The following is a 13,069-nucleotide window of genomic DNA, read 5'->3' on the forward strand; positions in this document are numbered from 1 at the left end:
CAGTGAGGCTCACCTCTTCTGCCTCTGTGCCTTTCTTTGAAGAAGGGCAAGCAGCGCCACCTAGGCCTGACTCATTTCCTCACATTTCCAGAGGACCAGGGCAGCTCCACCTAGGCTTGCTTCATTTCTGCACCTTTCCAAAGGGCCAAAGCAGGTCTGCCTGGGCCCACTCTTATTGCTGTGTTTTCATTTCTTCCATCCTAAGTCCTTCCTTTATTTCACTGTCCTCAACTTCAAGGAATGTACTCTCAAAATCACCTGGACTTGTGTCATGAAATCTTTCTGACATGAAGTCAAGAACCCACACACTCCAGACCATGTCAGGGCAGACCCAACTGAGACTAGTCTCAGTCCCTTTATGGTGACAGCACCACAACCTTCTCCCCAGAGCTTCCTTTATTTGCCATTTAGAATTTTGTACTGTCAAGCTCATGCATACTCTGTCTCAGAGGTTGTCTGGAATAGCTTTCAGTTACCACTGAGCAGAATTCTCTCTGGGTCCCATATAATAACAATTTATATCTCAAGAGCACTGTCTGTGTGGTAAAAGTTCCTGGGGGTCTTTTCTGTAAGATACCGTCTACTTTTCCAGCTTCCACAAGAGTTCTGGCTCTCACCTTCTGGGAGGTGCTCAATAGTGAAAAAAGTGTCTGAGACCTTTCAGGCCTGAAAAACTTGTGGTTTAATTTGGGAGACATCTCATGATAATGTGAGTGAGACAGAAGTGGCAGAGTGTAGGAAAAAATTAAAGCAGAATGAAAGACCTTAGGACAGGGAGAATGATGGTTATGCCTCAAAATGGTTAACAGGAGAGAATGATGCCCTATTCCTCATCAAAGAGTCCACCTAAGAACTCCTGGTCTACAATCAGGACCTATTGATTACCACCTGAGATGGGCATTGGCAAGGGCTTTTGTTGTTGTTGTTTTATCCTCCCTGGAGGACATGCCTATTGATTCTAGAGAGAAGGGAAAGGAGGGAGAGAGAAGGAGAGAATCATCAATGTGACAAACATCAATCAGCTGCCTCTCATATGTGCCCAACTGGGGACTAAATCTACAATCTAGGTATGTTCCCTGACCAGGATTGAACTTGTTACCTGTTGGTCCATGGGAAAATGCTCCAATTAACTGAACCACACTGGACAAGGAGGCAAGTGCTTTTCTGCATATTCAAGAGCTCACACTGGGTCTTTTTCATCTCTAAGGGGGCATGTGAGGAGAGTTCCTCTCCAGCATTTGTCCAATTTTTCTTAGCTGTTACTTGTTTGATAGGATAGGATTTATGAACTCTCTCCTTTTCCCCAGACAAGATTTTTACTGTCCCACTCAGGGACCAGCCTGGGGGGTGGGGCTTGGAGACAGGCCTCACAGCAATCCCCTTTTCCTTTTGACCCACAAAGACTGTCCTTTACGTCTCTGTCAGATTCCCTTGGTCTTGCTCTCTGCTTCCTTGAGCTCCCCTTGTTCTCACATTAGCTAATGTGGTGTTGCAGGCTTGTGTGGCAGTGTGATAGAGGTTAGTGAGATCAGTTCTTTAAGAGCATAAGCTCTGAAGTCAGACTGCCTGATTTTGAATTCTAGCTCTGCTACTTTATAGCTAAAAATCTTATTAGCTAAATTACTTTGCCTCTTTGGCAGCTAATTTCCGTAACTACCTACAAAGGGATAATAGCTGTACTGACCTTACAGGATTATTATAAAGATGCAGTGAAACAGTATACACATGAAATGTTTAGCATAGTTCTTGGCACATAGTAAATGTTCAGCGAACCTTAACTATTATCAATGTAAAAGGAACTCTGTAATAAATCTGAGCATAAGTAACCTCTCAGGATTATCTAACCATAAATTTCATATCTGGGAGGGTCATAGTGGGTAGTCATGCCCCAGGTCTACAAAAATGCTTATCTTTGCTTTAAACAACCCCTGTGTATTGTTCTTGTAAACATACCTTTGGAGTGCCAGAGAAAATCTCTTTCTTAGATCCACTTGAAGGCATAACCACCCTCAAGTAAGTGCATAATCTTATTAATTATTCTTGATCTTGCTTTCTCCCAACTTTATACAATCTTATTTACTTTCCCTTCTTAATTCCCAATGTATGGTATAAAAAAAATGAAAAACTCTCATTCTCTAGAGCATTTGATGTCTTGCTTCTTGGTGTGTCATCAGTTTGACTCAAACAAACTCACAAAAATTCTCTACAGATTTGGATGTTTCTTGTATTGACACTATTAATGTTATACGCCTATTAGTAAATTCTCTACATTTTGTACACACATCTTACATAAATGGTGGTATATGACTAAATTGATGTTTTTAGAGAAAGTTCTGAAACCAGACTTGAAGGGGGAGTCAGTCTTTCAAACTATTTCACCAGTCTGTCAGCTCATGAGGAATTACACATACCTGTGAAGCCCATCCAATTTCAATCCCAACTATACAATGCAGAAGGGAGGTGAGGGCATACAGTATTGTGTCTGTTGAAGTGCTTGAGGATGGTTTATAGAAACTTAATCAAAGTCATTGAAGTAATTTTTCTCTAGACTTTAGCATTTGGGTCCTTTAGTTCCTTGAGTGAGGTAGAAAAGTGGCTAAGGCTGTAAGCTAATTAATTGCTCTGTGCACAGACACTAATTACAAAGAGATAAGGTTTAATGCTACCTGCATTTAGGATGTTAAGCAGCTAGCTAGGTTTTTAAAAGAAAAATGAAAGAGCTTATAATCTTGGAAAGGGGGATGAAGGAATGAGAGTAATTGGATTTAAGCTAGGAAAATCCATCAGGATAAAACAGACCTTTTTTCTTACCTTTGACATTACAGCATGACCTATTATTCATCTCATTTCTACAGGGTTATTAGAATTGTGACAATCATCTGGCCAAATACTCTTCACTATGAAGAAAGATCCAGGGTGAGACTGAAGACAGGTGTGGGACATCTATACAGCCAAAGGCTTTATTTACAATGCTTGGATTTCAGTCTTCATCCTGGACTGATCTTCAAATATAGACCACTCAACCCTGGTTAATAAATAATTTTCTCACCTCACTGTTGTTTGACTTTTAATGTAAACACGGTCTAATTCCTAACAGGTGCCCAGCATAATTTCTGATGCCTGAGTCCTTGTTGAATGAATGAATGAGACTGATTAAGTACAGCTATCTCAGACTATACCTGAGTCTCTATTAGGGAAAACAGAGCATCCATGTTATGAAGGGTCAGAAGGTAATTTCACATAATAATAAAAGCTTACATAGTTGCAAAATGGAGTTGATTGTGTGATATTGCAAATTTTCTGTAAGGGTGACAGGCCCAGTATATAGTTCTAGTACTATTTCTTTCTGTTAACTGAAGTTTTATATTTTGATTAGAACTTTATGCCTAGTTAAAATAGCATTGCCCTTGGGAGATAATGCATGAATATATTCAGGTATAAATACTTCTATGGGAGAAGACTCACCAAATTCAACCCACATGCCCAGCAATTGAAGAGTGCTCCTGCAAATGAGACAGTAGACCAGGTTTGCTGGAAGACATGTGCTGCGAGGTCTCCAGTGGGAGTCTAGGTGGGCAGACATGGGGTAAACACTGAGTGAGGGGTTTGTAGCAGCTGTAGGACAGCAGGAGGACACTGAGATCCTAAACACTGGGAAATCTGAACTGGAGATTAGGACTGTGGGAAGAGATTGCTGACTACTTAATTACTAAGAGCCAGCTGGGACAGACTCTGTCTTGAGGGGCCAAGTTTACATCCTGTGTCACTATGTCAGCTTCTGACTACTAGTGAGAGATGATCATGTGGCAGAACATCAACACCAAACAAGCTCTTAGAAATCATCCAATCACCTCATTTTACAGCTTCAATTAAGTAATTTAAACTAAATCATACATAGGAGTTGATGACTAGAGCCTCTGCTGCAGTGTTTCTTTCTTAGTTAATCCACATATCCAACTTATAATTGCTCTGCCTGCCTTATTCCCTAAACTCACTCGTATGAAAACTGAGAATTTCCAAGCTGAGGTTTGAGTGAACAAAAGCTGAACCACCTTGTGGCCCCAACTCATCACAGATGGCTACTCTAAAGGAGTACACAAGTCTAAGGACCAGAAGGAAATAACAAACAGTTAATATTTTGCAAGTTGTTCACTTAAAAAGGCATTTGTAAGATTCCTTCAATCCTCCTAAAAATACCTCTCTCAGTCTCATTCATCACAGTATAGCTCTCTCCAGTGTCTCTTCCTCGTTCTCTCATCTCCTTGAAGCTTTCCTTTACACCAAGGTAACACTGGCTTCGGCTATCTCAATTTCTAATTTTCAGTATTTAGTTATTTCTTTAGAGGAAAGACACATTCTTTCTCTTACAAAAATCAGTTACATTCTCCCCACCTCTTATTTTCCATCTGGACAACAAGACCCAGTAACTGGGCAGGCAAGGAATGATCTTTTGTTACATTATAACTAGTAGTATTTATGGTGAAAAAACAAGGATGGTTTAAATATGCATACAAAAAGCATATAATACAATTTAGCACTTACTTGTGACTTAAAAAGAAAGTTCTTCGAAAAGCTTAGAAGTGAATTTTTTCACCCATAGATGGTATTTACAAAAATGTATAGCAAATATCAAGAATCTTAGAAACATTTCCTTAAGGTTGGGAAGACCAATTGTCTGACCAAAGCAAGACAAGCCCCACAAAGTGACAGATAGTACCTGAAAGGAAAGAGCAAAACAGTTGTGTTTTACATATACTATGACTCTTCAAATAGAAAACTCAAGAGAATCAAACCTATTAATACATTAGAAAAAAGACTGATAGATAAAAGACAAACATATACCCATCAATAACATTTTTTTTACATTGGCATTTACTGATTAGAAGGTGTATTTGAGGAAGAAGATAACATTTACAGCAGTAGAAATGTAGAGCATACTGGAATCAACCAATAAAATATACAAATATTATGGGTAAAATTATAAAATATTATTAAAGGACATTTTAAAATCTGCAATAATGGAGAGATATGCCAGATCTGTGAAAATGAGGATTTAATATTGTAAAATGTTGGCTTTCCCAAAATTAACTCAAAAATCTAATTCAACTCCACTTGAAATCTGAGAGGGTAGAGTGGTGAAATTGGACAATCTGGTCATGAAATGCACATAGAAAAGTAAAAGTTGAAGAAGAGGAAAGAAAACTTCTCAAAAAGAATCAGCACCATGATATACTACACCCTACTTCAAAGCCAAGGCAATTAAAACAGTATAAACTTGTGGCAGAGAAAGACAAACAGACCAAAAGAATAGTCTGGGAAGTCTGGAAATACATCCACATGCATGGATCTCCTGATTCAATAATGAAGCCAACATGAAGAAGTAGAGAGGGAATTGTTTAATGGTATTGAGAAGTTTGCTCACAATATGAAGAAAAGTAAAAAATTATACTCCAAATAGTAAACAAGAAATAATTTCTAGGTAGATTAAAAGTGAAAATGTTAAGGATAAAGCCAGAAAACCATTTGAAGAAAATATAGATGAGAAAGGAAAAAGGTTAAATAAGAAATTAAAGGCAAAATCCATAAAAGGACACATTTTATGAATTTGAATATGTCAAAGTTAGGTTGCAAATAATTATGTGTTAGAAAATAAATGTTTATATAACTAAAAATATTAATATTAATTAGCATATAGCTAATAAAAGATGAATATACAAGGTATCTAAAATCAACAAAAGAAAGGTAGTAGTAATCTCGATAGGAAACTGAGCAGAATGTGAATAAGCAGTCCACAAAAGGCAAAACCAGAAATTTCTAATGTGCATGTAAAGAGATTGATGCAGACACCAGCTCTCAGAGTCTGAGTCATTATGGATGAAATGAGACATTCACACAGACTACCTACCGAGTCCATGGAGGAAAAGGGACAACATGGCTTTTCTCTCAAGGGGAGCAAAAGCCTCGGCCTCCACCATGACAGGCCTTTTTTGGGTTTCTCCGCCCATTCCAAGATGGTCCTCATTTACTATGCACCAATTTGGTTTAGACGGTTATCTTTTACAGAAAACAAAGGAGCCAATGCTGCTAATCACATCACAAAAGAGGGATATTTGCAAATGAAAAGGCAAAAGTAGTTGGACCAGTTACACTCATCCTTGGAAGGTTTAGCATAGATTTTAGGAAGTTACTTTGCAGTAATGTTTGCTACAAATCAGGGTGAGGGAGTTTCTAGCAAAAAGCAAGACTTAAAGTGGCCTAGGCACATTGCAGGCCTGATTCCCCATGGGAGAACCTATCCACAGGCATGGGTCCTGTGCATATCCCACTGGGAGCTGGGCCCATACCATGCGGAGCGACATCCCACAGAGATGCCCAATCTCATTGGTTATCAGAGAAATACAAATGAAAACAATAATGATACACTACCTTATACCCATCTGATGGCAATTATTTTTTTAAAAGATTTTATTTATTTATTTTTAGAGAGGGAAGGGAGGGAGAAAAAGAAAGAGAGAAACATCAATGTGCTTTTGCTGGGGGTCATGGCCTGCAACCCAGGCATGTATCCTGACTGGGAATCGAACCTGCGACACTTTGGTTCACAGCCTGCACTCAATCCACTGAGCTACACCAGCCAGGGCTGATGACAATTATTAAAGTCAGACAAAATCATGTTCTGCTGAGGATGTCAAAATAAAGATTTTAAACAGGTAGAGCTAATCTGAAGTGATTTCAAAGTAGTTAATAAAATTAAATATGTACATATCTAATACTGGATATAAAACCTAGGTAATTTTTCATGCAAATACACAGAAATATGAATCGATGAACAAGAAGAGTCATCACAGCATTGCTTGCAATAGCTAAGAATCTGAAAGAGCCTAAGTGTCCACCAAAAACCTGTTATCTTGGAAATATGAAGTGTTTTACATAAACCAAAAAAAAAGTTCTAGATTTCTATCTAGCTATGGATTGGTCTTTATAGATGGATAGAGTGATATCAACACAAATAGGTCTCAGAAAAATTGTATTGAACTTCAGAAATGTAATTCATTGTATAGATAATACCAAATGTAAATTAATTACTTAAGAGTGGGTATCTATGGCCCTGGCAGGTGTGGTTCAATGGATTGAGTGGTGCTCAAATGGTCACCAGTTCAATTTGCGGTCAGGACACATGCCTGGGTTGTAGACCAGGTCCCCAGTTGGAGGTGTACAAGAGGCAACTGATTGATGTAGCTCTCAGACATATTTATGTTTCTCTCCTCTGTTTCTCCCTCCTTTCCCCTCTCTCTAAAAATAAATAAATAAAAACTAAAAATAAAAAGGGTGGGTATCTATGGAGATAAAATTGAAGAAACAAAGAGAAAGAAGAATATAATTAAATATAGAAGGCATATTTTTCACAGATTAATTAATATAGAGTTACCAAAGTTGAGGTTGAGGTTCTAATTCACATCAGTGCACCTGAATTTACATACATACATGTGAAAAGAAATATTTTTAATCATATAAGAATGTGTTAATTTTTTTCAATTAAATGCACTTCAGTTTTTGTTTTAAAATGACTTAACATTTTCTTCCTTTAGTCCTTCTGTCATGTAACCTGAGGTGCACTGTTGTATACCTGCTCACATGGAGACTTCCTGGTTACCAGTGTGTCCCACTCAGAGATTTAGTACAAAACCCTGCTGTAGTCTTTCCTTGGTGGTGTGGTTTGTCATACTCAAAAGGTTTTGGACTTCTCTGCAAAACTGGAAATATTGTTGAGGATTTTATTCTACAGTTCATTAATATAGATATCAGGTACAACCAGCTGGTATTTATAAAACCCATCACTCAGCCACACATTGTGGGGGGTCTTGCTGCCCAGACCATTTATGCCCTCAGGTGCCACATTGGAAAGAGTCTGCATCTTCCCTGTGGTCTGGAGCTCTGACAACTTGTGACTCTGGTTAACTAAGTTTGTTCATATTTGATTTTCCTTAACTACATAGATATAAATATTGACTTCTTAAACCTGATTTTTTTTGAGTTCTTAAATAGTGCCCTCTATTGAAAAAAAATCAGAGGGAAGATCCTCCTTTCTCTATAGGAGAAATTAATATAAGCTAATATAGACCAATATAAACTAATCCTTTAGTCTATGAGTCCACAATCAAGGTGTATTCAGCCCCAGGAGTAGCCTATTTGAATTACAGATGACTTCCCCCAGGGTCAGTATCCTGCCTCACCTAAGCAAGCCTTGGGAATTTAATCTCTTAAAGTAAATGAAAACATGACGGTGAAAATTGCATTGAAATTCACTTTCTTTTTCTAATTGAACCAAACTTGAAGATCCAGGTACTGTTATAGGATGGTTGTGCCAATTTCTCCATTCCTTCTCTGTAGTAACATTTACTGTGAATAAGTGAAGTGACCTTGGGATTAGGGAAAGCTGGAGAGATTGTCTCAATGTGTCTATGTGACAACACTATGTATTGATGTCTTAACCTACATGCCATCACACAGTCCTATACCATCAAGACATGATGCTAACTCAAGACCTCTAGTCTCTTACATCATGATGTGGGTTAAAGAACTAGAGTTGGGGACAGGACAAAGCTGATTTTCTACCTTGACTTTTTGTCTATTTTTAAATTGTATTTTTGGGGGGCTATAAAATGGGAATAATAATAGTAATTCTTATCTATATGGTCAAAACACAGTATAGCATATTACCTATGGATTTGGGCACAAATTCATTTGGTCCTGGAGTCAATCCTCAGAGCTCCTTTATTCATTTTGCTTTTTAGGCAAGTTGAATAACTTCCTTTTGTGTTTCATTCTAATGTACAAAACAAAGATAATTTAAAAGTACCTATACCATGAGGCTGAAATTAGATAGTGCAAGTAAACCTGTTAACATAGATCCTGACACAAAATTAGAACTTTATATACATACATTGATAAATTATTATTATGGTTGTTGTGAAAATTTAAATAATAGTTATTTATGCAAATCACTGAACTTTGTGCCTGGTACAGAATGTGCTCTCAATTCATATTAGTTCCCTTCTTTTCTTAGCAACCAGAAAACATGAATCTAATTTGCATAGGAATTGAAAGGGTGTTTTCCCACAAAAACAACGAAACAGAAAGAAAAACAAACACCAAAAACCAGTCTCCCTGTCCTAAGAAATTACGTAGTCACATTTGTTATAAGGTTTTCTAGATAGCCCTGTCATCAAGATACCCCAATCTTCACTGGGGACACAGCTAATATTTCCCGACAAGAGAAAGATGCCCCAAACTCTCACAAGAAAAGACTAAAGAAATGAGATAAAAACACCAAAACTGTCCTTTGCCTCTCCCACATTCCTTGTAGATACTCTTTAGTCAAGTGACAGAAGGAAAAGGGGAGTCTGATATTCTGTTTCATGAGTGAACAGAGCTAGTCGGGTTTGACCTTAAACACGGAGAAGAAAACAACCTCTCCCAGGAAAGGGGAGATGCGGCTGCCCAGCACTGGCCATACAAAAATGAATAGGAGGAACGTGAGCCAGAGATGGAGAGCTTAGAGGAATGGGAAACATGAGAGGAAGGTATTGTCATGATAACTCTCTCAGATGTGGGTTAGAGTTGGATCTCACTCATCTTTTTAAATAAATTTACTTTTCAGGGCAAAGCTTCCTATTTAATGAGAAAGCCCATATCTCACTTCTCTGACTCCCAAGTTTGCCAACTGAGGAATGACTCAAGTTGTCTGTGTTGAGACAGCTTCACAGGCATTACATTCTAACTGTACTCAGGGGGGAACTTGAGAAGTGAGAAATGAGCAGTGGGAAAATGTTGTCTATGCCAAGTTAAGAACAGAGAGAAAAAAAATAATCTTTAGATGTTTCAGTGAGTTCGAATATATTAGCAAAAAAACAGGGACACATAACATTCAATACTTACCAGGGTTCTTGCAGACCGTTCCAGTCCCTCTGCCCAGTACAGTGGCTTGGACAAACTGTAATTACCTTCCAGGATGATGTCTTCACTGAAGAGGAAGGAACTTGAAGCATTGGAACTCTACTTTGGTGGCTGGTGAGGAGACGGCTTAGCCTTGGACAAGGACTTTCATTTCATTTAAATAGCATCTACATATTGAATTATGTAGCCATCTCTGTTCCAGGGCTGGTGAATTTAACAGTGATGAGTCTCTGCCCTCATGGATCTTAGAATCTAGTGTAGAAGGCACATATGGAAATAGATAATCTAATAAGCCACAATAAGACAGATACAAAACTAAAGACGTGCACAAAGTTTATTGCAACCCAGAACAGAGGACTCAACACAATTGGGACAAAAGAGTAATGAGAGAAAGTAACTTCATGGAAGACATCTTGTCACATGCAACATTTCAGCTAAGACTGAAGTCAAGTGATGTCAATTAGGGGTCACAGAGTGACATTTTAGAAAGAAGGAAGAGTAAAACAGTCATGGAGGTCAGCAAAAATGTTACACAAGTAATGGTGCTGCCAAAGGGCAAAGTGTGAGGCAGAGAATAGCCAAAGATGAATCTAGAGAGTCAAGAAGAGCCAGATAATGAAGAACCAGGACTTCATGCAAAGGGAGATCAGAGTCATCAAATAATTTTAGCAGAGCAAAAGATTCTGTATAAGAAAAAAATCTTTCTAAAAACAATGAAATACATAGATTAGAGGAGGGCATGGCTGAAAGCAGAGAGATCAGATAGGAGAATATTACAAGAGTTTGTGGAGAAATGATAAGGGCCTGAACTACTAGTATACAGGAGAATTTAATTTAAAAGAACATATGGATCTAACAAAATTTAAGAAATGTAAGAGGGAAAATCTTAAGATTTGGGGTGATTCGTTAGAAGGAGCTTGTGATGGCACATCAACTGAGGAAGAGACACAGAAAGAATTCTTCTAGTTACATCCTGATGTGGTTGCCATATAGAAAACTGTCTTCCCAAAGTCAATGAATTCTACATGGTCCTTCCCCATTGGAGACAGAAGAAAAGGACACAATCCCTGGCTGGACTTTCTTAGCTCCTAGAGGATTCTATGGCCTACTGTTAAAAATCCATAGTTCTATATCCATACAATGGAATATGATTTAGCAATAGAAAGTAATATGTTATCAAGCCATAAAAATTCTTGGAGGAACCTTAAGTGAAAGAAAATAGTCTGCAAAAGCTACATACTGTAGGATTTCAAATCTGTGATGCTTTGGCCCTTGGTGGGTAGCTCAGTTGGTTTGAGTGTCATCCCGAAAGGTTGTAGGTTCAATCTCTGGTTAGGGCATACACAAGAACCAACCAATGATGCATAAATAAGTGGAACAATGAATTGATCTCTCTCTCTCTCTCATCAATAAATAAAAATTAAAGAGAAGAAAAAGACAAATTTATGGCATCCTGAAAAGACAAAACTATGGATATAGTGTAAAGATCAGTTATTGACAGGGTTTGGGGGAGGGAGAAAGGGGTGAATTGTTGGAACAGTGGGGAATTGTAGGACAGTGAGACTATTCTATGTGATACTATTATGGTAGATACATGCTGTTGTGCATTTGTCAGAAACCCATAGTATGTACAACACACAATGAACCCTAATATAAATTATGGTCTTTAGTTAATGATAATGTATCAATATTGACTCATCAATTGTAACAGATATGTCATACTAACGCAAGGCATTAATAGTGTGTGCATGGATGGGAGGGAGTGAAGAGGAGTGTAGTAACTAGACATATAATCTGCTCAATTTTTCTATAAGTCAAAACATTCTCTGAAAACAAAAATCTATTAATTTAAAAAATATGTATTTATATTCCATATCTGCTTCCTAATTTCTGGAAGATTGTTAAAGTGGCCTCAGCTCAAGCCCAGTGTGACTTAACTCACTGGGGCTGCCCTAGAATGTACTTATTCAGTATATGGGAAGCACAAATTATCTGGAATTTTGTTTCAGTCCTTGAAAATTTAAGGTTCTCCAAACTTTAGAACCCATAAATCTTCAATTATTTTAGTATTTATGAATAGGATGGAAGTTTGTCTTATACTGCTATTGAGGTGTCCAAATAACCTTAGAATTCAGTTATTATTTCTTCCCTACTCATCTCATATTTGCTGTCTTGTGCATTGTGATCCCCAAGATGAAAAACAGGAACAATTATTTAGTTTGGGTTTTCTCATTTCTTCCATCATTGGTTTGGCAGTGGGCATTGAAACAGAACAATCTCTTAGAATCCAGAAAGGAGAATTAATCTATAAAAATTTAATTAACCTGTACAATGCTCATTGAGTCTTCATGGAACTTAATCAGAGTTTTCTTAACTTATTAGCTGCTTCACCTATTTTGCATCTTGTAGCCTGTGACAATGGCACTAAACAATCAGAATAGTGCTTACAGGCTAAACATACTAAAAGAGTATTTCCAAGGGTTGTATTCTTCCACCACTTGCTAAATACATCCAAATAAATCTCACCTGCGAGTTCCAGAAGCAGGGCTCTGAGTACTCATGGGCTATGAAGACAAGTATCAAACCCTGCCTGATACAGGGAACCAATGCAGCTGTGTTGCCCACTCCACTTCTGACTTACTTTACTCATTTGGGGAAAGCACCACATTCTAGGGTTCTAGCCTAGTGACAATATATAATAAAGACTAACTCAAAGGCAGTGTTCTCAACCAAACTATTGGATAAGCTATTAAGGAAGAATAATGAATAAGCATGAGTTAATCTAAGCTCTTTATTTATTTATTGTCTTAAAGATTTTATTTATTCATTTTTAGAGAGAGGGGAAGAGAAGGAGAATGGGAGAATTATCAATGTGTGGTTGCCTCTTGCTCGCCCTGTACTAAGGACCTGACCCACAACCCAGGCATGTGCCCTGACTTGGAATTGAATTGGTGACCCTTTGGTTCACAGCCTGTGGTCAATCCACTGAGCTACACCAGCCAGGGCTTTTCTAAGCTCTTTAAATGAAGCTCTATGTTGAGACATTTGTATACAATCAGGAGCTATTATATTGGATAAGTTGCTCAGTGATTCCCAGTTCAATGTTCTGTCT

Source organism: Phyllostomus hastatus, unplaced genomic scaffold, assembly GCF_019186645.2.
Source record: "Phyllostomus hastatus isolate PE091 unplaced genomic scaffold, TTU_PhHast_1.1 phas_scaffold_78, whole genome shotgun sequence".
NCBI lineage: Eukaryota > Metazoa > Chordata > Mammalia > Chiroptera > Phyllostomidae > Phyllostomus > Phyllostomus hastatus.